Source organism: Accipiter gentilis, chromosome 28 (assembly GCF_929443795.1).
Source record: "Accipiter gentilis chromosome 28, bAccGen1.1, whole genome shotgun sequence".
NCBI lineage: Eukaryota > Metazoa > Chordata > Aves > Accipitriformes > Accipitridae > Astur > Astur gentilis.
In genome coordinates, this window is record NC_064907.1 from 15,317,589 (window position 1) to 15,343,277 (window position 25,689).

Consider the following 25,689-nt stretch of genomic DNA (forward strand, 5'->3'; position numbering starts at 1 on the left):
ACGCGATTTACTTTTCAGAGACAGGATCCTGTAGGAGGACTGGCTAGCTATTCATTAGGCCACCAAGCATTCTTTAGCTGTATTTTAAAGTCTAAATTTAGATGATGGGAGGGCTATTTCAGGCAGTTCAGTTAAAGCTAGTGCAGGCACTAACTGATATGGGTAATTGTTTCTAGAAAAGCCATTGACCTACAGCATACGCTTGAAATTTAGTCACAGCTGGAGCAGGGATTTGTTAAAGGAAAAGGAAAAGGAAAGGGAAAGGAAAGGAAAGGAAAGGAAAGGAAAGGAAAGGAAAGGAAAGGAAAGGAAAGGAAAGGAAAGGAAAGGAAAGGAAAAAGAAAAGAAAAGAGAAAACTATGCTCTCCAATTAAACATCAGTAGGTTTGGCACTTTTTATTGCTTTATATACTACAGCTTTTGAGAAAGAGGCTACTTCTTTCTGCCTTTTACTCAAGAGAGCTGAAGAGCGAAGAAGACAAAAAATGTGGTAGATGACAGACCGTGGGCCGTCGCGGGGCCACTGATCCCCATTGCTCGTGGGCCAGACAAGAGCCGACTCCGGCATGCTAAGCCGCAGTCAAGAACTGAACGCTGTGCAGGGACTAGCATGAAAGCCTATTGCAAAGATTAGTGATGCAGAACTCAAATGCCTGAACCTTACCTGAATGTCTTATGCTTTGGGTGGTGCAATATCATGTTGAAATCAAAGACGGCTCCTTGGGGCAGGCTGCCTGGTCGTTGCCAGCAGAGGGGAGGACTGGATGATGAAAGTTTCTCAATGTGGCACTCTGGTCAAGAGCAAAGTGCTGTGGAGAGCCTAGCAAATGCTGATGCCCTAGGTAACCACACACGTGCTGGTAATGAGCTGAAACTGTCCAGCTGGGCAAATGTAACTGGTGCAAAACTGAGAGACAGCATGATGCACCGATCAGGAAAATCGGTAAGGTTTGTTTAACAGGAGTCTTCAAAATGAGAGATCTCCAATGGGCCCATATTCAACAAGGATGCTAGAAGGTCAAAACAAAATTCAGCCAATGCAGAAGAGTTTCAGCGTTTAGGGCACTCGCCTTAGATGTGGGAAAGCCAAGCTTCAGTCTGTGACTGAATCACATAGGCAGATGATTTGTGCATGTGTCTCCCGCATCCCCAGCTAATGCCCCAGCCAGCAGGCTCCTGCCTCATTCTGGGAGGGGAAGATACCTGGAGAGAGTTTCATTTCATCCCAAGCAGAAGCAGGGAACCCTTCTGAACTCTCATTCTTTTGCCAGAAGAAGGACGTGTTTCTCAGCCGGATCTCGCGTGGTGTGAAATGATGCTGGGCACAGCCCCTCGCTTGTGCAGTGTCCCACAGAGCAGCTTACCACCGCGCTCTCAGCTGACAGGAGAGCGCGAGAGTCGCTCACAGGTTGAGGTGCCAGCAAGCAGACACAGAAGCAGGGTAGGAGCGAGGCAGAAACACTGTCGTGCTGGAGAAATGCTCACCGACTGCTTCGTGCCTGGAAAGTGGCACCGAGTTGAGCAGTGAGTTGCTAGAGCAGGGGGATAAAAAGCCTCAGGCAGGAAAAGGCAGAGGAAGAAACAAACACTTAGACCATTCCTGTTAACCGTCGCAAGGGGAGCACAATTTACAAGTCATCATATTGAATCTAACCAAGTAGTTCCTCCTTCCTGGACCGCTTGCCATATGCTCAAGCATGTACCTTTAAGGTACACGTATTCATATAGGCTCTGTCCATAGTTTTATCAAATAATCAAAGTCCTCTCCAGCAGAGGATACACAAAAAAACCAACAGGCTTGGAAGCTGCACAGCGCAAGAGGCTGTAAACACAGCAGTGAAGCCTGCAAGCCGCTCTGGGAGCGTGTGGTGCCAGAAAAGGGAGCTTGGTGCCTTCCTGTCATGGGAACATTGCTCGCCTGGAGCGTGCGGTGAAATGTCACCTCGGGATGTTACCATTGCTACCTCCACTAGGGAAAGGTGACAGTGAACCCGTGAGTTTCCAGGCAGCTGGGAAATAGGTCCCCAGAGCCTGTGACAGGGCCAGGAATAGAGCTGGTTCCCGTCTTCTTGCACATAACCGTGATACAGCAGAAAGCCCGTACTGTGGCTCCAGGCCAGAGGAATGAGGAAAGACTCATTCCCCTGCCTGTACTGTCCTCTGTTTCCTTTCGTTTTGCAAGTCAGGAACAAGGCAATGTTTGGCCCCGAGTGTGTACAGCGAGAGAAAAGCAATAAGGACTTCACAAGAAATGCTGGGCAAACAACTGAACAACTCCCATTGCCTCACATGCCTGCTGTATGTGAAGATGAGTGGCTTTTGGTCAACTGCATATTTACTGGAACAGTCACATGAGGCTGGTCTGACCTAAAAAAATATGAAATAAAATGTCACAAACTTACATGGTTGCAGGACTTGAGTTAACTAGGACAAAAGTGCATGACCTTCCTACATTAAATGGTAAGGGTGGAACAGGAAAGCTGATGCTCTGTCAGGAATAGCACAGATAAACATTTATTTCAAAATAAACAGGTAACTCTCTAGCCTCCGAAGCCAGTATATTGCTTCCCTTCCTGCCAAGGATGACGGAGTAAAGGATTATTCTTAGACTTATAACTGAGAGTAAAAATAATCACAACCCCTATGCAAACCTTAAGGAAAAGTGTATCTAATGTTTCATTTAAACAGGTCTTTGCAAAACTCATGAAAACTATTCCAAGAATTCATCAGGAAATTACTCCACCACCCTAACACCAGAGAGGGGCGACACCTGTCATGTCATCTGTGACCAATTCTCAAAGTCAGGTAGGTGGTTCTGACCCTGCCTGGAGAGTTTTATTGCCGTCAGTGGGAGTTTTGCCTGTAACCTACGGGACTACACCGCGAGAGCTCAGTTTATTATTTCTATAGCAAAGGAATAATGTTCCCATGGGAGACACGCAGGGCTGGGAGTCTGGCCTGACACAGGCTTTGGCCACATCTCCTGCATGACACTGGGCAAGACTCAGAAATACCTTCCAGCTTTTCCTGCTGCTCGAGGAGGAGCACTGTGACCGGCAGGGAAGGAAAGTTTTGGGCACAAGGACTGGCTCCTGACCGCAGCCACTCCAGCGCTTCCCTCTAGTGCCGTTTGTCCTCGGACAGGGATGTACCTCTGGACCACTTTGGGGAACTAAATCAGATCCGTTAAAAGGTACCTCAGTGAGGCTGAGCAAGGTGCAGGTGGTCTAAGCACAAATCCCCGCTCAGTTACTGTCTAACCCACGAGACCCTGCAGTGCACAAGCAGGAGCGCACTGACCAGGAGAGAGGGAACACCTCGGCACCCCCATTTGCTGTGCGATGGGCTTGTGAGCGGGTGCTTCCAGCTGCCCATCCCACCACACAGGGGACCGGACAAGGAATTCCCCTAATGAAGAGACACTGTTTAGATGCCTGCTTGCTCCTCCGCACATGCCCACACAAATTGCCCACAGGGAAAACTTCTTCTCCATAACCATCTCAGTTAGAGGTTAGCTTACATTTTTGTTAGGCTGGCTCTACATGAGAAAAAGTCTCTTCTCCTGGAGATTGCCGGGTAGATTACTTGAGCAAGTAGGTTCAACCGAAGTTCAGATTAGCATCTAGACTAAATTAACAAGCCTCTTTGGTTGGCCCATTATTAATTCTTAAGTTGGGAGACCACATGAATTTCTACACCTGTGACTGAATAAGTAACCTGTAAACATGCACATGCAGGGGTTTGTCAGCAAGAATCTATTGAGACTCTGTCTTGGCACCGATTTAATGGGAAAACCGCTTATTTTTTGCTTTTTTTTTTTTTTTTTTCAGGCCAGATTCTGTACATCATTCCAGAGAATGTCATTTACAGACAGTCTTTATCATGTCTACTTTGATCCTGGAGATACTCATTTGGAAAGAAGTACAAGGAATTTAGGGAACACAGTTACTAGAATTCCTTATACCTGCCAATCTGGCTGCATTGTGAAAACCCCATTAGTGTATTGGAGAAAACCTCGGGAAAGACACAAAGAATTTAAGTATTCCCTACCTTATTAATCTGTCTAAAAGCATTGCTCCAAAGAGGAGGTCAAGTATAATTTCAATTGTTTTACAGCCACTGCAGTTAAATACCTTCAATTAAATCTCTGTGACTACAAAGCATCATAATACCTTACACTTCCAGGGCCTTTAGTAAAAAGACCTTAACATTTTTATAAAGCTTATTCCAAAGATTAAGAAGCTGGTCTTCAAGCAGCCCCATGAGATGGGACTAGACTTCAGAATACCTAGTCTGGACTGGAGAGCACAAGCAAAGCATTTAACCCCTTGCAATGTCCATGTAAAAGCCCTGAAGGAACCTCACTGCAGGAGCTCTTCTCATGCAGCTCCGTTTTAGCAGCCTCCGCAGCCTGATGCTTTATGTCCTGGTTCCTCTATGGGCTGCAGAGAAATTAATCACTGAGAATTTTGAGGCATACAAAATGGGTTTAGGCACCAAGTGTCAGGAGCAGTGCTATAGTGTAGAAGAAAAGCTACACAAACAACATGTTCTCTTCTGATAAATATATTATGGCTATATGGCAGCAAACATGTCCTACAAAACACAGAATATGATAACTGCTTTAATGAGATGCATCACTGTTAAAATTAGTCTTTAAATGCAACATGAGATGTGCTCTGTAGCTGATTACCGCAAACCCCGGCGTGTTGTACAAGCCTTGTACGAGATACCTTGTTTACAGATAGTGCAGCTAACGGCTGAAGGAATTACTTCTGAGACGACTCAGGCTCCAGCTGTGAGCTGCCATGATGTCTCCTCCAGGCTCCTGAGGACTTGCCCCCACTCAACTTGGATAACTGGTCTTCTCTTTGAGGCAGGGGGCAGGTTTCAGAGCTGGTTTTGATCTTTGCTCTTCTTGTCATGTCCCCTTTCCTCCATCTCCTCCTCACTTCACCTGAGGATGTATTAGGACTACTTATTCGGGCCCCAGAAACAACCAGAGGGAGCACTGAAGAGCCTGTGGTCTCAGAGAAACCACGGAATAATTCTGCTGTGACAGCTGATGCTGCAGCTCCCACACCCCTACGGTAGTAAATATGGCACATCAGCCTGCTGCTTTTGTGCAAGCAGTGATGGGATTACCTAGAGATTACAAACAAGGCACAAATAAAGCAACTTCTTGCTCTGTGCCTTCATTTTAAACTCTTCTTTCTTTCAGACTGGAGGACTTCTGCCAGTTTCCCTATCCACTCCTCGAAGGCAGCAGAGAGCGCAACACATGGGAAGGGATGTATCAGCCTAACACTTTATGTCCAGCCTAACACTAGCCCTCCATTCAGAAAGCTGGGTATCTTCAGGCATGGCTCCACTCTGAAATTAGCAGATTACAACTTCGAAAAAAATGGTGTGCTTACATTTCTAAACATACTTTTCTGGATTTGACCCCTCCTCTCATATCTCAAACTTCCATTAAACTAAGGCCAATATGAAGCTCAGTATGTAGCATAGACCATGCATGTCCCAATCTCTCTACACATGCTGCTTTGGTATTTATGAGAGGAGGGTCCAAGACTGCTTCAGGAACGTGGTGGTGGCTTTCCCAAGGCTTGGGCCATGAGCCTGGCAGCCTTGCCACGTGCTTGTCAGGGTGACAAAAGTCCACCAACACAGGCTGCCACACCACTTGCACAGTGCATCTGTGCTGGACCATGGATCCCCCCTTGCCTGGATGCTTGGGGAAAGGGGAGTGGCTGCAGCATCAGCCCCCTGCAAATGCCAGGTACATTATTTAACCCCAATGACTTCAGTATCTACCACTCCCTATCTTCAACACCCTCTGAACAAGCAGGATGGCAGGTTGTGAGCAGGCCTGTTTGTTAAGCACACAGGAATTTCCAGGATTTGCTCTCAGACAGGCCAGGAGGTTTCTCCAGAAGAGCCAGAGATGTGCTGTCCTGGTAAGATTGTGCACAGTTTTCAGCATTTTATGGTTCACTGTAGGTGACATTTAAGGTTGCTAATCCTTTTAAACTCCTGCACTGGTTCTTTTCATTAGGCTGCTGTACCCAGCAATTACATATGCAGGGCAAAGGAAAGCTCAGCTTCTCTCCCTCCTCTGGCTCAAATTCTCAATACCTTGGGAAAATAGAAACAACCCACTGTATTTAGGCTGTCACCTTCTTTTTGTGGATTTTGCCATTCAAAGGCAGCTGTATTTTCATAAAAAACCATAAGAATAGCCAAATGTCCATCCAGCCAGTATCTCACTCAGCAATTGCAGATACCTAGATAGGAACAAGACAAGCAGAGGTATTTTCTGTGCATATTCTCTCAAACTCACCTTGGAGCTCTGGGATTTCCAGAACCCAAAGCAATTTCTTTGTATTTGGGTCCCTCCCATCATCCCTTCCCCCTACGTTTCTCCAATTGTTTTTTGGACTCAAGTACTAGATGCTAAAGGTTTACAACACGTGGCAGTGTAATGCACTTTTCCAAGGCACCGTATGAAGCAGACCCTCCTCTTGCTTCTTCTGAGCCTCCTGAAACATATTGTTGGTGGAGACTACCTAGGGACTTTTTTGCCAGCCATGCTTCCACCTGTCTCCAAACACCACTATACTGTGGGCTACTGCAGGCTCTCACCGGTTAACAAGCTGCCAGGGAGTCGTTGTCACAGCGTATTCACCTAGAATAATCTCAGACATGGGCATAGTTAAAACCTAGAGAGGAGTGAAGGAGAGAAAGGACAGATTTAGCCAGCAGCCTGGAGCTTCCTGCATATTTTGGAAGAGCTGTTATCAGTGGAGATAAGAGGATGAGCAGGTGAACCCTCCACCATCTTTTGTTTTCATTGTGATGAGTTGAGGCTTCTGAGGACACCAGAGCTGACTAACCCTTCCTGATATTACCTTTCCCAGAGCATGCCTGCAGCGTGAGTGCGCAGCGCGGGATGCAGACAGCAGCCGGGGTGCTGGGAGCAATGCAGTCACGTAAGGGCTTCTTGCTTCACAGATCTCAGCAGCGTGGGTGAAGCATCACCACGGATGGCTCTGCTGGCTGTGGCTCTGGAGCAGCAGTGCGTGGTGCAGACATACCTGCCCTGCCCTGCCCAGCCTGCCGTATACTCCTCCCTGTGCCAGAGTGGAGTTTTCCATTCCAGTGCATTCCCAGGAGCTGTAACAACATTGCTGCGCTCCATTTCCTATGGTGTTTCCAGTAGCACCACTGCTACCCTCCATTTCCTATGGTGTTTCCTCAAAGCGTCTTCCAACTTTCTCAGCCCTCCCACCCAGCATTGCCCTTGCAATCACACGTCCGACGTATACTTCAGTGCAAGGTGCCTATCAAACACCAGCAGGCTAACATGGCAGAAACTTTATTCTCCCATGGCTGCAGTGGGAATGACTGCACAACATGTAGAGACAGGCTTTGTTGTGTATGAGTTGCGAGAGCGAGCATGGTTATCAGAGCTGCCAGCCCTTGCATGAGCTGGACTCTTCTTGAGGCCTATTTACTTAGCATTTTTCCCAAACGGGCAGTGAAGAAAACAGTCCATAAGAAATACTGCTGTGACAGGCAGGAATCTTGCACACTTTATCATATGTACTGGGCTTTCTGGTTGAGTATCTTGTGGGCTGAGTCACCCCATCAGCAATTATGTACCCCTGGGTGCCTGAAGCCAGGAATGTGTTTCCCTGTCGGAAAGCACAATATATATATATCTATGTATCTCTGAGGGGGTTAAGGCCAGAGCTTTGCTTGCATGAGGAAGGCGCACGCTCTTCCAGCAGTGCAGCCCTAAGGCATGGTGTCTACGGAAGGCAGAGGAAAGCATAATGCTTTTATAGAGGCTGGTCAAGTGATTTATATGAGAGCCACCAGCAGAGCACACCGGGGCCTTGGATTCCCTTTCAGCTTCTCCTGAATTGCTAGACAAAAATCACTCGTTCGGATCCAATTTCTTCAACTGTAGGTGAGAAAAGACCCCAGTAAAGACCCAGTCACTACCTATTTTTCTTTTCCTGTGTGAGTTTCTCCTTCTCTAGGTTTTTAAGAGGCAGTTTGTGCATCAGCAGTGCCAGTATTTGAAGGATTTCCTGGCAGGCAGCCAGGAGCACCCAAGCCCAGAAGTGACTGACAGCAAAGGAGATGAACAAAACCCACTCAGGATGGCGGAGCAGGGGAACATCTCATTGCAGAGAAAGTATCTTCCATTTGCCCTTTATAGTCACCCATGGGGGAAGCTAAAATACCCAACCCAACCCCAGTATTGCATAAAGGTAACTATTCCATAAAGTACAGTACCCTTCCCACGGATGGCCACTTGAACACCTCTCCTTCATCTTAGCTGGGCTTGAATATGGCTTTACGATGATCTAGATGGGGTAGAGAGAACAAAGAATGGAGAGAATGAGGTGCAGAAGGAAGTAATATTGGGTTGGAAGAGCCAGTTTCCTGAGAGAAGCAGCTAAGAATAATCCTATAGTTCCTGTGCCCCATTTATACATGTGCTAATAAGAAAGGAAGGCACGTTCAAGTGGGAAGTGGCTACTATGACCTCAACTCCTCCAATCTGAGTCAACGCCGAAACCCAATAAAGCAAGCATACTAGTGACTTGTTCCAGCTGCCTGGGGTCACCAGGGGACTAGACAGACAAAAAGGCACCCAACTGCAGCAGGGTGTTACTGCTTTGCCTGCCACATATTGCTAATGCTTTTCTCAGAAGAGTCAATGAACACTGAGTACCTGTTGGGTTGATGAACAGGCAAAGCTGCATGAGCCCTACTAAATCAGCTGCCCTAAGATGTCATGCATTTTTTCGCCTTGCCCTGCCACCTCCCAACCTTTCTGGAGCTGCAGGGTCCTGAGCACTGGAGACTAACAACCACATTTGAAGATTACCTACTTACTTTAATATATTGTCTCTAAGGGTTGGGAAGCTTCAGAACCGGAGCCAGCCCAATCACTCCCTTTCTTAACTTCATTGCAAGCCTGTTGGATTGGACAAGAGAGCAGAGCTACCATTTACTTGCCCTGTTTGAGATCCTCACCTCCATCCTCCCCACCACCCACACAAACACTTTTCCTCAGGAAGCAATTACATTGCCATTCACTTTAACAAAAGTTATTCATCTTCTGAATTGGCCTTCAACAAGGCCAGAATCAGACAAGTACATTCATTACAGGCTCACCCATGAATACCAACCCCTCCCTGTTGCAGAGGGCTTAACCCACATTAAAGCCCAGTGTTTTAGAAGTTGTTTGCAGCATTCCCTCCACAAGAGTTCCCCAAACAATGTGCTCATAGTAGAACTTGCATTGATCAAACAGGTTAGCCATTAAGCAACCTCTTCACTCTTCTAGCTTCACACACAGGCAAAGTCTCTCCCTCTCTTAAGATGTAAAACACTTTCCTTTAAGGTATGAAGCCTAAATAAACTCAGCTGCCTGTTATTAGCCACGTGATAGGAACTGCTGCCTGAGTGAGGTCTGCGCTGGGCCATGGAATGAAGCAACCAAAAAGCTAGCATGGTTCAGGGCACGGCCAAGATATCCCAAATCCTATGTCCCACCAGGGAAATCAAAGACCTTGATGCTTTCTGACTTAGAATGTTCATTTCCACATCCTGAAGTTTTTTTAACCTCATTTTCTTCAGAAACAATGCTTAGGCTGTGCCTTGTTTTGTGTGTATGTGTGTGTGTCCCTACAGACTTTTGAACTGATTGGCCAGTTCCAACCACATTTAACAGATTAAAATATTAAGTTTTCACAGGTTTTATGGAAACTGACTTCTGAGAAAAAAAATCCCGAGACAAAGCTGCAGCATAAGCTTAATCCCTATTAGCTATCAGTGACTACACTTTAGAAAGGGCCCTTATAAGTACTGAAAAATTTCTTTCAGATATTACAGAAACATAGCTATTCAGTGGGTTGCGTGTTAGCTACCCAAAGGTATAGCCAGCCTTGAGCTGCACATCTGTAAGAGATCAGTCCTTCCTCATTCTGGAGCTCAAAAAATTGTTGTTTGAGTTCTTATAGACCTTGACTGACATCCTACTCCCTAATTCTGTAGATTTCGTTCTTCCAGTCCTTCTCACTGACTTCTTTGCAGGCTCCTTTCCTCCATGTTCCAGTGCCCTTTGTTTTGTCAACTTTGTGAGAACTAGGTGCCCAGATCTGAAAACTCCCTGTTGAATAATGCATCTCTAACCCTTACCTTCCCTCCTTTGGCAGGGAAAGGTTGTCACATTTGTTTTCACCCTTCCATTCAGCCAGCTGAAGAAAACTGATGGCACCCATACCTTGTGCAGACTTTTGGAGAGGCCGGAATTGCAAATTCATGCTCCTCGTGCATGCATCATCACTACAAATTGGTAGCTTTACACCTTTATACTTCTGTGAGCAGCAGAAGCAGTTGATCTCTCTTCTGCACAACGTGGGTAAGCAGAGGAATGGTCATTTAATTTTTGCCCTGACTTTCAAGCAAAAGAGTATGGATGGATTAGTCCAAAGAAAAGGAATATTTTTTGCACATCAGCAGAATGAGCGAGAGAAAGTGCCTCAGGCACCTGATCAGTGAAATGCGAAGGCAAACTTTGCTGTGAAGGGTCCAAACTCTGAGGACTTTTTTAAGTCCTTAGCTCTTGCCAAGATGCAGTTCCTAGTCAGGTCACTGGGAATTTCTATCTGAACACAGATTGAATGAAATGATTAAGTTTCAGATCCAGCCCCAGGAGGTTCAAACCCGTATTTCAGTATTCAGCTTGTTCTAATACATGCAATAAATGTTGCAAGTGGCGCTTTTGGCCACTTTTCCCTATAATTTTCCTTTTCTATAAATAGGGAGCCTATGGAATGAGATGAAAAGTGACCTCCTCTTAACCCAGGGACAAGGATAGTCCAAAGGGTTGCCATACAAGTTTTTCCAATCTCCACCCTGCCAGGATAATGGACTGCCCACCGTGGAGCCACCTCTGGGCTAAAAGAGTCGTGCAGCCCCCATGCTGATTTGGGAGTTTGGCCTTTCTGCTGTGGCTGCCAAAAGTGACATGAGTTAGTGCTAGGTTTGCTTTCTATTAACAGCTGTGCTGAGATCATGGGGTTTCTTAAGCTCTCAGTGTCCGACCAAAAACTTTCAGTCAGCAGTGCTGTTTTCTGATGGAATCACACTGGTGACCTGGAGGTGAAAGATGATTTCATCTGTGTTTCCACTAAAACAACTTCATGGCTCAGAGTTCATTCTGTCCATAAGTACTGTGAGAGCAGCCCTAGAAATGAGTGTGAATGTGTGTGGTTGCATCTATACACAGCGGTATGCCTTTGAGTATCTGCACTTGAGTGCAAAGATGTGAAATACTCAGAGTGACTGATTTAGACGTTTGTAATTATGGCACAGCCTGGGTTTATTAAGGCCACTGAAGCTCATTAATGAACTTTGAAGTATACTTAAAATGTATAGGAGCAGAATTAAGATGAGGCAGATTCAATTTCAAATTAATAGCTGGAATCCATTAAAAGGGCAATAAAAAAAATACTGGGGATCCATAAAATCTGTCAACTTACCCCTTGTTGTGGTGGAAAGCAAAGAAGGTGTAAGAGTGCACATGACAAGTCATACAAGGAGCTCTGACTCAACCTCTCTGCCCACTAAACACAGGTCTGGGCTCGCTCCGTGAAGTGGTTGAACTGAACTCAGAGCCCAGCTATTCATACTGAAGGCAACAGGTAGCAAGTCTATCTAGTAGGTCCACAAATAAGAACAGAGCTGGTGTTTTTTGCTAAAATTATTGAAAAGGTCCTGACAATCATTTTTCAGAACATTTCAGTAAATTTCACGAGTCCTCTAAAAACACTAATCAGACAGTTTCTGACGCCTTCTTCTTGCTCCAGGCCTTCCAACACTAAAACTGGAGATGGGCCCAAGTCCAGGTTTAGATCCAGACCAGGTTTCCAGGTTAGCTTTAGCCTAAATTTACAGATGCATTCTCCTAAATATTTTGATCCAGGTCAGGCACGTGCTTTTGAAGCAAATCTCATGATCGTGGCCACAGCCTGCTCTTTGGTTTACACTGCAGAGAGGTCTCAGGGCACATGAGACCTCTTTCAGGTGAAACTAAGCATTAAGATGCACTCCCACTGCCAATGTCTACAGACCCCTGCCTAATCTAACGTAAAGGCATCAGGATGCCTAATGTGATCACTGGATCCTCAGCATCAGTGGTTCAGGCCAACAGATCCACTCATTGCCCTGCACTACTATTTCACAGAGGTATGACGTAGATGCCCTAGCATAGGAATATCTGAAAAAACGCCAAGTGTGGGGTTTACCTTCCTTCTTAAAATGTGCATGTTCATATTGAAAGAAAAGGAAACAAGCATCGCTGTCATGACTAGCGACCTCTGCCATTGCTCAGCGTAATCTTGGTTCAGACTATAAGGAGAAATCTCAGAAATGCCGTTTTCATGCATTGGTAAAACAGAGAGCAGGGTGTCAGCACAAATTTCCTGGGCTTGATTATTACGGTGTGTTTGCGTGAAAAATGCACGCTCAGAGGTAGGTGTGGGAAGAGCAAAGCGCCGGGTGTGGTAGCAGATCTCAAAACTGCCAGTACGGCAGTAAAATGTTGGTTTGGGCATGGCAGGAGACCCTTGGGAGCCCGAGGGACCCTGGACATACGCGCCTGCCTACCGGGGTAAGGCACCTTCAGGCATGTCCCCCCAGGCAATCAGCCAGCTGCCTGCAAGGCCTCCTGGTGTTTCAGAGGCAGCTGGCAGTGGGGCATGGCTGCTCGAGACTGCTTTTTCAGAGTACAAAGCACAGCCAGTACCTCCGAGTGAGTCCGTAAAATGGTGTTGCTGCCAGGGGTCCAGCTCTGACTTCTCTCCTACCGGTGGTTTCTATTCTAGCAAGGAAAGGTTTTCTGCTGCTGCGTACAAACGTGATTTAATCTTAACTGCCGCAGTAGGCTGTAGTGTATTAAATACAAAAGACAGATTAAGCCTGTTAAGATACTTGTTTACTGAAGATAATTAAAGATGGCTTTACAAGTTGTATGTAAATTGTGGTTTAGCAAGACTAGAATAAATGTATAGACATTATTTTCACACCTTAGCTTTAGTTATGATATAGGAAATAAGGTGAACAAAAAAACGTTGGAGGTGAGAAGATTAAGAAGTAAGTCCCAAGTTTTCTGTGGACAGTGTTTAGCAAGATTGCCTTATTGCAAATGGCCAGTAGATGAATGTCACCTCATACAGGGTAATATAACTTTGTATAGTTCAACATTATTTAATATGAACAGTAATACTGATAACCTTTATACCTGTAGATTATTTGAAATTAAAAGCAGCAGAACTTCCCAGAGAGATTAAAATAATTCTGTATTAGTGATGAGATAGGAAGAAAGAAGATTATAGGCAGGGCTCTGGCTCACATTGGGGTTGTAGGAGTGGGTGTCCATCCATGCTGAAACTTCTACCTACAGATGCCCTGAGATCTCCCCCAAAACTTAGTATCTATGAGTTTTGTCAGGTGGGATTTCTCTCCTAATAGGCTGCCCACCTATGCACATCCCTTATCATAAATCTTCTGTTTTGAAAACAAATGTTTTGCCTCTCTTGCTTGTTATCCACATAATCACACAATTCATGACTTCTGTGTCACTGTTGGCCATGATTTCTGCATCCCTTTATCTCTGTTTCATTGCTCTGTGCTCATTGCAATACATATTTACCCATATAAGTAAAATTCTTCTCTGCCACTGCAAGTTTCCAGTTTCTTTGCAGCAGGTTTCCCCAAGTGTCATGGTTGCCAGCCCATGGCTAGGGGTGAAGAGGAATCAGAGCTTAACTTTTCATTATATGGTAATAAAAGCGCCTTCTGTGGTCAAGTGCCTACCTGCTGCAGCTGGGCCTTTGCTGAAGTGGATGCAGTACGTTCCTGATTTAAATAAAGCCTCAGGCACTTCTGCATCGCGCACCAATGAGGTTCTGCTTGTGCCCAGGAAGGCAAGGCAGCCCTGCCATCTTACACCTAGTGATCTAGTGATCAGTGTAATCAGCAAACTGACTTTCTCTTCACTCACACCACACTACAGAGCGGATAACAAAGTGGTCTTATTAGTTCTTTCATGTTAAAAATGCCAGCAAATACTAGATATGAACTCTTTTTTTGCGTAATGCGTATGAACTTACAGGAAAAGTAAACCAAAAACCAACACAGGATCTTTCTCTCTCCAGAGGATACAAATTAGGGCTGTCTATCTTGCTTAGCCATCCTAATACAGACCTGCTGTCTTATGCCCTGCTCTGCTCCCGCGTGGATGCAGTGTCTGCCAAGCAAAAGATTTTTCTTGGGCAAAGTTATTGTGCTTTCCCAGGCAGTGGAAATGAGAATAGCAACAACTCTTTCAACTGAGAGGTGAAAAACAAGAGACACCAAAGTGACAGCAGTGACAGTCCTTTGTCTGAAAATTAGGCCTGAAAATTGCTGCAAACAAGTGCGTGACAGGAAAAAAAAAAAGGCCGATGGATGGCTTGCCATTTAACGCGGGGGACTTAGTCCAGCAGGAGGGCACTTTCAGTGTTATTCTTTGCAATGCCCTCCAATGAGCCTCAGAGGCACAGCAGGCTTGGCAGATCACTTGCGTGGCACTGCAGCCCCTGACACTCCTCTCCCTGCGCGTTTGGGAATGCCACCAGCGCCGGACAGCATTTGGTGCATGTTGGGGTGGCAACAGACGTGTACCATGAGGGAAGCAGAGTTTGGCCCCTACTTTGAGGGATGACACTTTGAGCGATGACACTTTGAGATATGCAGGCTACCCCCTGCCCTGGGCACGCAGTTACACCGGTTCAGGCTCTGCAGGGCAGAAGAGGTTGTGCACAGACCAGATCGCTTTGGCTTAGCTGGGGCTACTCCGCTCGGCAGGGCTGATTTTCCCTGGGACCATATGTCCCTCCAAATACCTCATGAAAACTGATATAATCTGAAAGCTGACCTGCTCCAAAAAGTATTTATGAGACTTGTGTAATTAAACATTCATAACTTCAGCTGAAATATAGAGATGAAAGATGCAAGATGTAATTACCAAGCACTGTTACGGTGATTACGTGGCTAAAACTGAAATGATCCAAGAGGGACAGCTCTCCAGCCTCGCACCTTTCTGTCAAGATCTTTCCCTCCTTAGGGGATAGGAACAGAGAGGTGGGGGAGCTAAGCTTGCTGTATGCTGCCTTATTTCATACGTGGCCAGCAGCACCGCTGCGCACAGCAGACGGGACGCTCCTCCTATGTGCCAGGACATGGGGGCTTTCAATGACATGGCGTTTACTTGCCAAGAACCATTAAGAGGGAAAGAAGTCTCTGGAGAACCTGCCCACTCACTACGTGCACTGTGGTTTTCATTAGCTTCATAAATAACAGCTGAAATACAAGATGAATACCAGAGCAGAGAGCCTTATCAGTTAAAATGTCATCCATGGTCATGAAACATGCATCGTTCTCTTTTGGGCTTCTCTCTCTGCTCTGGCATCCCAAACTGCTGGAGAAAAAAAGCCTTGAGAGCAAGAGCAGGACTTTCTCAAAGGACCGCTAGCAGCGTGTGTGGGAGTAGGTGGATTAGGAGCATTTTTTCCCTCATCCACAGGCAGGAATGTGGCTCAGGGCAGTGTGTGCATCTCAGAGCAGTGTGCCCAAGGCACCTCTTGAATATTCGAGGGTTGACCTGAGAAGAGCCATGGCTGTATCTCTCCACACCTTCACCCTGGAGACTTTTTAGGTTACAGTTACAGAAGCAAAATGAAGCGAAGCTGTGCTCTGGAGTCTCATCCCGCCACCGCAGGAGAGGGCACTGCCTCTGCCCCCACCTCCTTTTGCGCATCCATCCCTGGGAAAGCGCTACTGCAGCTGCGCGAGTACGGAGCCTGGTGAAGAACCCAGCCACATCTGGCACCACTGGCTACATCTGCACCAGGAAACAGAGCAGGGTCAGGGTACGATACTGGCTCTGGCCTCTGACTGTCCATACCATCGCGTTTTGAGCCTGGTGACTGGCATGATTTCGGCCCATGACAGCTAGTCCCCCTGCCACGCAACAGCTGGGGAGAGCATAAGTCAGAGACGATCCACCCTGGTTTGGGGACTGAGAAAATCTAGCAGCCAGCGCAAGCAACAAACTGTGACACCTCACTTGGCCTCAGAGTCAAAAAATGGTCTCTGGGGATTGTTGTTTATTTGTACAAGAGATCTGCTGAGGGCCTGAGCACAGACACTGTAGCTGGAGCAGACCTGGAGCACAGACTGCTCTCTTATCTATACAAAATGTCCTGCTAGAGCTGGCAAGAGGCTTTTACCTCATTTGGCTTTCGCTCCTGCAGATAAACCCAAGATACGATGGGCTGTCCCTGCAGCAACTGGCGTCAAGCGTGCATCGGCCCCGTGGCACTGCTCCTATCAGGTCTGCATGAAACACGGGGCTCCTGCAAGTGACTGACCCCCCGTTCTTCTTAACTGAAATGGGTGGAAAAACGGGGAGGCACAGCCGAGAGGGCAGCAGCCACGGGGCAGGCGGTGTGGCCGGCTCAGCCCAGCGCCCCGCCAGGCAGCTCCGTTCTCCTGGGGTATGGCTTTTCTGCCGAGACAAGCCGAAGAGTTAATCTGGCAGGTAGACCCAGCCCGAATTGCATGATACCGCTGCGTTCAGATTGAGTAAGTGTAATTAGATGATGAGAACCTCATGGCAGGGCGTGCCCTGGTTTCAGTCAAAGGTGGAACATTATTAAGTACCATTTACATCCAGAGAAACACCCACTTTTGAAATAGCTGATGCCAGTAACACATGCTTTGTATTTAACTCACTCGGTGAAATGGGAAGTCAGCGGCAGAACACAGAGTTTCTAATTTGCCTGCTGCCAGCACAGTGATTAATGGAGTTTCAAAACACCCCATCAGCCAATTATGATGGATACTAACCCTTTAATAGGAATCTCTGGCTGGATCCTCGTTACTCGGATTTAGTGCTCAGACCAGTTAGACCATAAATTATTTTCTCTCTGGGAAAAAGCATAAACTTCTCCGAGATAAGCAACTCAAGCTTTTTGTTTTGTAGAGACCAGCTGCGGGAGCAGGGACGTGGTACATTTTGTGCTCCATGCCTATCAACATGCAATTAGGAACAATCACTCCTCACCATAGGCCACCCTTTTTGTGCACTCCCTTTTGGTGGGTGGAGGAAAGGCTGGGGGCAAAAACCTAAACCTTCATTTAAGAAGCATTCTACGGCAGCAAGCCCAAATTCTGCACCTTCACAAAATGGATGCATTGTAGAGTATTATTAATTAAAATAAAAAAATCAGATCCATCTGCAGTATTACAAGTGTTTATGGTGATTTTAAGTGAGGCATAGCTCTGTCTTTTCCTCATGAAACCATTGGGGAAGAGTACGGTGAGGTAGCTGCACCTCGCTTGTTAGTTTGCTTGTGTTTAATTTATCCCAGAGTTTAAATATAAAATGAGCGGAGGGAATTCTGTACCCCAGAGTGAACATGAACAGGTGGAAGGACCATTTTCAGGTTTCTTTAATTTGCATACGCTCTCTTTTAAGTTTAGGACATAAATTAACTCATGTGCACCTTGAAAAAGAAGAGAATGTTTCTCTCCTCTATTACCTGTTTCATAAACACAGCAGTTGCTGGTGCAGGAATCTCCCCAGTATCCAGAAGAAGAGCATGAGAAGCCAGTCCTAGCCCCTGCAGGGAAAGGTGCAAGGACTCCTGCGGCTGGCACGCACCAAATAATTATTCTAACAGAAGAATAATGTGCAAAAATATTTGATCAAATTACTTTCTATTACAGTGAAGCGGAGCGCTGTGACTTGGGGAAAATGAGATTTCCACACAAGATCAGATCATCCGTCCGCCGATCCCAGATGCCTGCCTCTGGCTGTAATGGGGATAGCTTTAAGCCAAGTGTGCTCCTGCTCACTTAGGGCCCTATATCAAATTATACTCATTTACAGCTCCCCAGAGGAGCTTGGTGTCTGCCTTTGGCAATGAGAGAGAAAGGAAAGAATGAACCGCTGCTGAGTTTCCACCCCTGGGCAGGAGCAAGGCCACCTCCCGCAGAAAAGCCCCATTTTCTGTCCCTCTGAACAGTCCCAGCTCCAGGTCTTCCCAGCTGACCCTCCGCTCCTCAGCAGCACCGCCACAAAAGCAACAGGACCGTGCCAGAAACACTTGAACCGAGTGCTCCTGCCCCAGTTTCAGGTAACCTTTTGTGTCAGGGACTGTCTTCATTCTGGTTCTGTACCACAAAAAGAACAATGCAAGCCCAGACCATGATCCGGGCTCCTAACCCCCGTAGTAACAAAAAGAACATCAACAACCGTAATAATCTACATTGTGAGAAGAGCATGTGAGTGTGGATGACTTCCAGCACTGGCAGCAACACATCTTATTTATTTAATATAAAAACGCTAGCTGCAGCACCAGCCTGTGTGATTGTCTGCTTTCCTACCATCTCAGAGCACCGCGAACACAGGTTCTCCTCCCTCGGCTGGGGAGTACAGAGGTGATGGGGATCCGCACTGGATGTGGCTGGGGAATCCACTCACCCCAGGCAGGGCCACTACTGTGTCTCCTCTACACCTCACTCCTACTGAGGGGAGAAGCACAACGATGGGATCCTTCTCTGTTTGTCACAATTTCCTAATCCTCGAGCCCGGGCTCCGAGTGCTGCCTCTCGTTAAAGAAGAAGTGCTGAGAGGCACCAGCAATGCTGTGGGATGTGGGGATAAGAGTAAGGGAGCAAAAGGTGCAGTGTCACCACGTAGGTGATGCCCCACCTCCTCCCTCCCCCTCATCCCGATGCAGGGCTCTGGGGGCTGCAGGTTGCCACCGGGACAGCGAGCGGAGCAGGGAATGAGAGGAGGTAACAGCAGAATCGCCGAGGCCTGCCTAAACTAAGGGCTGGGAAACTTCTGTATTAGGGAATCACTTTGGTCTCTATTCTAGAACTTCTAATAAATGCCATCCATCTCCACGTCAGTCCGTGGAGCACGTCAGTAATTCATACTGACTCCATCCACCATGGAGCTGCCTCACAAATCTGCGCTTTCATACGGCAGCTGGCACCTGGGATTGATGCTGCGCATGGGTTGCAGCAAACACCTGCAGAGGAGCAGTTCATCTCCAGGATCTTTGTCAGATTTTCTTCCGAGCCGTTGCAACGTGAAGCATCGTTGCAGCAGCTAACGCAGACCTGTCTACAGCCTGCGCTAAGCCCACCTGCAAGTGCAGAAGATGGAGCCTTTCCCCTCTCAGCCCATCCATTAAAATTTGCTGCAGTGATGGACAGGGACAACACGCTGTTACGCTCCGATGGATGTTTTGTCTCTGGTACAGAATTGGTATGTTTGTGGTGGAAGAGCACACGTGGAGGTCTTGCTGCTGCAGCCAGGTCCTCCCGCAGGGACAACCACCGGCGGTAGGGCTCGACCAACACCTCCCGTCCCAGGTGCGGGTCCTTCTCGCTATCTGCACCATTCATCCCGAGTCTCCTTGCACGTTCCCAAGTATGGGTGGGACTTCATGAAAATTAAAAGGCGGGAACTTTCCAAACAGGAGGCCAAACTGCTGCTTATGGACAAGGTATAAGGGCCAAAAAAAGACTTTCCCTCAGTAATGATGTTGTCCAAGCCAATGTACTTCTCTAAAGTATACATACCAATGGGAAATGTAATGTGCTCTCCCCAGGAGCTGTTCAGCTTTGCTCAGCCCTGTCCCAGGTTGGGTGTCATCCTGAAGTGGGTATTGCAGATGCTGAGGAAGGAGGACAGAGGCTTTGGTTCCCTCATCCCCTGCAGCCATGAGGATCCAGGCATGAGAATCACCTGGGGTTTTTTGGTACGATGTTGACTTGCCAGCTCCAGCTCAGCAGCTCTGCTGTCCCGGACTGCCCGCGTAAACGGCATCCTTCGCAGACAAGAGCTGTCTGTGGGCATCTCTCCGCAACGCAGTGACTGGCCTCCCTCTTCCCAAACTCTGTCCCAGCCCAACATGATCCTAGCACTGGCTCTTGGAAATTTTCCTTTTGTAAGGGGGGACATTCCTAATGGCACCTCAGTGCTCTTCTCCTTAACAGGGCAGCCAACGCTTACTCCTTTTTTTCTCATGCCTCTTTACAGGACTTCTGCTGTCTCCCAGCTGAAGTCGGACGTCAAAGCCACGCAGGTTTGGGCCTGTGCAATGAATTTGTGTCATACCACGCGAGAACAGGCCTTGTCGTGCCTGGCCTCACCCTGCAGCTCTCCTTCTCCGGTGCTCCAGCGAGCGGCTCGCCCAAAGCCCAGCACCGGCAGAGCCTTCAGACATACGCTGTCCTACGCGTGGAAAAAGCAACCTACGTACTCCAAGCTCAGAATCAACACAGCTATCACAAAACACAGACAAAAAGCAGGACGTTTCTTTCCTGTAAGGGTCTCCTGCCCTTCACCTGTTCACAACCAGGCTGCTCTTCACTCCCCTCAAGCCCATAGCACTGTGGCACAATTAAATTATGAATGCGCTGGATGCAAGGGATATTAAAAGAAATCGAAATGAAATATGGAGCTGATTTTTTCCTGGCAGGATTCAATTCTCAGCTCCGTCAGAGAGCAAGGACGGGTAATCATTTCAGAGACTGAAATTCGAGCAGGCAGTGCAGAGCCTTGTGAGAATAAATGATACAGCAGGAATCCAACGGCATCTATTATAATAGGTAAACAGGAGGACGATGGATTGGGCGCTATCATATCATATCATTGGGCACATAAAAAGCTATCAACTAAGGATGACAAAGCTCACCTCTTCTCAGGATCTGCTGGAAAGCGTGTCAGCGCTGATGTAATCACTGACACCTTTCAGTCTCTTCTTCACGTGATCAAAGCTTTTCCCTGGGTCGAGAGTTCTGGGTTACTAATGGATCAATCAGTTCAGCTTGGTCATACCCTATATAACCTTTGTTTAGGACTGTTGTCAGAAGTCATAAATCACAGTCCAAATTTAGTTAATTCTCCCAGTTAACAGTATTTTTGCATCCTCCAATGGACACCGTAATAGCTGAGCCACCTGCACAAAATGGGTCAAAATACTTTTTCTCCTCTATACAAAAAGATCAGTGTTCTCTTTTTAGCAAGGTTGCGTGAAGATTAAATATTCAAATAATTTGCTTGTCAAAGTGAACTTCAAGAACGTCTCTGTAGATAGCCCCAAACCAATTACAGATACAGCTCTTTCCAGTATACCCCTTACAGCCAGAAACCTCATGTGAAAAAAACATTTCTTGATTCTTATCCAAGAGTGATAAGGCACATTTATCTTCCAACAGGGGTAGCAAAACCTCCTTTTGGCTCAGTGATTTGATCTGAGCTGGCATTTTACACTTCTGCATATCAGTCTGTATAGGTTTCTCCATTTGTTATGTTTGTAAAGGAATTGTATTTAGCAGGTAATCACAACAATGGACTTGAAAATTTGCTGTTTGTGACTACAACAATTGCTTTCTCTGTGGCTATTTGTGCCCACCTTTAAAGCCTAGCCTGGCTATGCACATTCAGCTGAAAAAACGTACTCTCCCTCTCGCTCTGATTTGTTCTGGTTGTCTTATTAGGGATATATACCACCCGATCTAGTTACATCTAACCCCTTGATAAAGACAAAACCGCTGCAGGATACTTTGAAAGTACTGAGGCTGTCAACCAGGGTCTGGATGTTCCTGATAAATGAAAACCTAATAGGGGAGGATATGTTTCAACAAAAATAGTAACTTTAGCCACACAGTGTTTCTCCCAAAGTTTCACCTTCTGTGTCAGGGAGCTGAAGGGTCTCTGTAGACTGGAGGCACCAGCTGGTTTTGCACTGCTTTTTTGCACAGTCCTCAAAGTCCTGGCCCACAACTGTGATATCGAAAATTAAATAATAAACTGAGGTTTAAATAACAGATGCATTTTGTGCAGGGACGTGAACACACGTGGACAGATCTAGGCTGGAAGAAGTGAGTATACAGTGCAGCGGTGCCCAGTGGGGCAGTGGGTATGGCTGGGCTGGGGGTAGGCTACAATCACTAGTGAAATACTGCAAAAGGACAGGCTGCAAATAAGAGCTGGAATCCCTCACCACCAGAAAACAGACTGAAAGAGAAACCTTAACCTAATTATTTCTTCACAGAATATTCTTCAAGAATCATTCCCAATATGATTTTGCCTTAGAGCTTCTCCCACATGTGTTACAACTCAGGTTTATCTTGAATATTGCAACAGTAAAACGCTTTGCTAGATCTTTTTTGTCCCTTAGCCAGATAACTCCAGATGACTTTTTCCTGTCAAAAGGCTTGTGAAAATCTGGCTGTAAGTTAGATTTGAGTGCAATCACTGTCCCCAAGCACTCCTTGTAAGCTTGAGGTAATAAGTAACAAGTCAGCAATGGGCAAAAATATTTTACTTATAAAAGCATAATGCATCTTTAGTATGCCCACTAAAATGCAATAAAGAGGCTTTTCCTTGGACACTGAAGAGCGCTAGCTCAATGCTACTGCTGTGTTCAGGGTACAATAACCCCAGGATAGGTGTATTCCTAAACATGGTGCTTGCCATTCACCTTAAACCCCACTGATTGTTACCTTCAGTCACACTGGTGTTTTGTATCTGGCATATATCAAAGCGAGTGACACCCACATGAACTCGAAAAGCCATTAAAATCCCACATAGTTTCCCTTCAAAGAGCATTTATGGAAATAGCAAGATCTATAAGCCATTAGAGAAAGACAAGAATAGATTATTGTAGAATTGGTTTTCAGCCCTTTCTCTTGTCAACCTCAGAGAATTCCAGGATGCTTAAAAAGCTACAGAAACCATGCTCAATGAATCATTTGAAAAAAAGGTAGAAATGTTGTTTACTACAAACCTCCGAGAGAGTTTTATGTGGTTCTTCTGACCATCTGTATTATTTTTACATGTAAATACATTTGTTAAGATGCAGGTTGGCAAAATCAGAGAATAAAGCCGAACACATGCTGCGTTGCACCAGCTGCCTAGCTTAGCTCATCTCGATGCAATGGGGTGAAACTGAAGATCCTCGGTGATATGTCTGAGAGTGGGGACGTTTTTACATTATGTGGCTTTGGTGGAAACTTGCTCACCAGCCATGAGCCGACTCCTGGTCAGCTGCCTCCAGCCGTCCTGTCCCAAGGAGAGGCTTGGTCCACAACACCCTGTCCTCATTCCCCACCAGAGTGCAGCTGCTTGAGCTAAATTTGCTTCAAAAGCCCCTTCAACTTGAAAGCAGGGCAGCTTTGTATTTTCTTCTGCAGTTCTGCCACGTGGGAGGTGCCTTGCTAAATTAATCTGCTAACAAGGTAGCTAGCTGTTTAAATAACATCCAAGAAATGCCACTGATACTTTAAAAACTTGACAGAGAAACCTCATGTGGTTGTTTACTTCTGACCTTGACACTGTGAGCTCCTCATGGCCAGACTTGTAGCCTGAAATAAGGTCTACTCCATTGTAAGCAAAACAAAAATAGTAAAGCCTGAAGTCATTCTTCATTCCTTAGATACTCATTCCCCTATCAGCCTCTGTAGGAATGAGTCTGTGAGTCCGTGAGATGGGTATGAGGAAGCCCTAAGACAACTTGCTCTTCTTTCCTTACACCATGATGCTCATTCATTTCACACAAAAACTCAGGAAAACAGCTTCAGTCAAGCAATCAATAGTCCTCCAGCGCGTCTGCCACATGCACATCATTGATAGCCCAGGTTAACCGCACAGGGCCACCAGTCACAGGCCTTTGTTGCAATTAGCAGAATGATGAATGCTTATACCTCATATTGACTCCAGATAGAGCTGACTAAAACAGTTTGGTAGAAATGTTTATTCACCCAAAAAATAAACAGTTTCAGATGAAAGAAAACTATTTACAAATGAAGTCGAATTTGTTGAAGTTTCACACACACCTCCCACCTTCCCCTCCCATGATAAGGTTTGAGAAAGTAAGGGAAGTTATTCTGCCATCTTTTGAAACAAGATTTGCTAAATAGGACTAACCCATATTCATTTTCCAAGAATAAAAACTCCCCTACATGAAACAAAACATTTTGTTTCGGACTGAACAAAGTGTTTCATTGAGTCTTAAACATATTTTACACAAGGCTCCTTTCTGTGAGAAATCCAAAGCATTTTCATGCTGACTTGACACAAAATTACTAATTTTTTGCACGGTTCCAAGGGTCTGGGTTCTATCTAGCAACGAGGAAACATTGAAATAATTACTGTTATTGAGATGGCTTGGAGCTACTTCTCATACTTCAAGAAATCCCCTTGTAATAAAACCTGCTGCCAGGCAAAATTCATCAGGCAGTGTTAGGAGAACTTGGGATGAATTTTGAGTATGCTAGGGTCAGATTTCAAGTTCAATCTGACAAGCCTGTGGCTGTAAACTAGCAGGAACTGTCAGCTTTGAATATATTTCCATTTGGGTTGTGCAGTGTGTTGGGGCCTGTTGTTCAGACATAGATCTGCGGAGCTGAAGTCACAAGGACTGAAACTTGATTTAGAAACCCAAGTTGGTTGGCACGTTTCCCCAAACTGAACTCCCTATCATAAGATCATAAAGAAGTAAATACCTTAAATGTTTCTCCCCAAAGAGAGAAAACTCCATTTGAACAAGACCTCTCAGCATGCCACTTCTATCATTTCGTTCCTCTTTTATAGGTAGGTCATATTAAAATACATGTCTATGTCATTTTAAAAGCATCTCAACATCTCCCAGGGTAGCATCACTGATTCGATTGGCACCTTTAGGTATAAACCATAAAAACCTCTTTGTGAGATAATGGCTCCACAGACACATTGTGAAAGAAGGTCTGAATATGGTCCAGAACACTGTCAACATTTTCAGTTTCGAAAGCTTCTTTCAACCACTGGTCTCGCTGTGCAGACTCCTGCTTTCCTAATCCAGATTAACATCCTATAGAAACAATGGAGATTGTGCGTGACTCAGAGAGGGGTCCCTTAGACAAAGGGACCTTTTTTAATCCATGCCTTTCTGCTAGGAACGCATGTGAAAAAAAGCAACATATGCGTTGCCCTGTTCAGCACAGCTCAGCAAAGAGCTGATTTTTAAGTTTCATCACTGAAAAAACCAAAAAGGAAGAGAGAAAAACTAATTCAGCTGATAGCACATGGAAAATGTTCAGGGATTTTTGTCAAGTAAAATTTAAAAGATTACTTTATTTATACTGGAAATGTGTTGTTTACTTTTGTTATGGGGCAAAAGCCTCCTCTTGGCCTATTTAATCCTTGCTTGACTTAATCCTTGAAAAATGGCATCAGTTTTTTAATTAAAACTATATTCCGGAATGAACATCAGAATCTTGAATTTAAAAATACCAGAGGGAAACACATCAACTTTTTTTTCTAATTCTCTGTTTAAAAAGAAACTGGTTTTTTTTCCCCAAAATTCACAATACTTAAAAAATGTTTTTGGTGAATGTGTGTTAAAAAAAAGAAAAAAAAAAAATATCCCATAGGCTCAATTTTCTTTTGTTTTTTAAATACATGTCTTCAAATCATTGCGGCTAATTTTAAGTGTCCTCACTGGGCGGTCTGATATGTTTGATTTATTTTCTTTATGATAAAGGTTTCAGACGTCC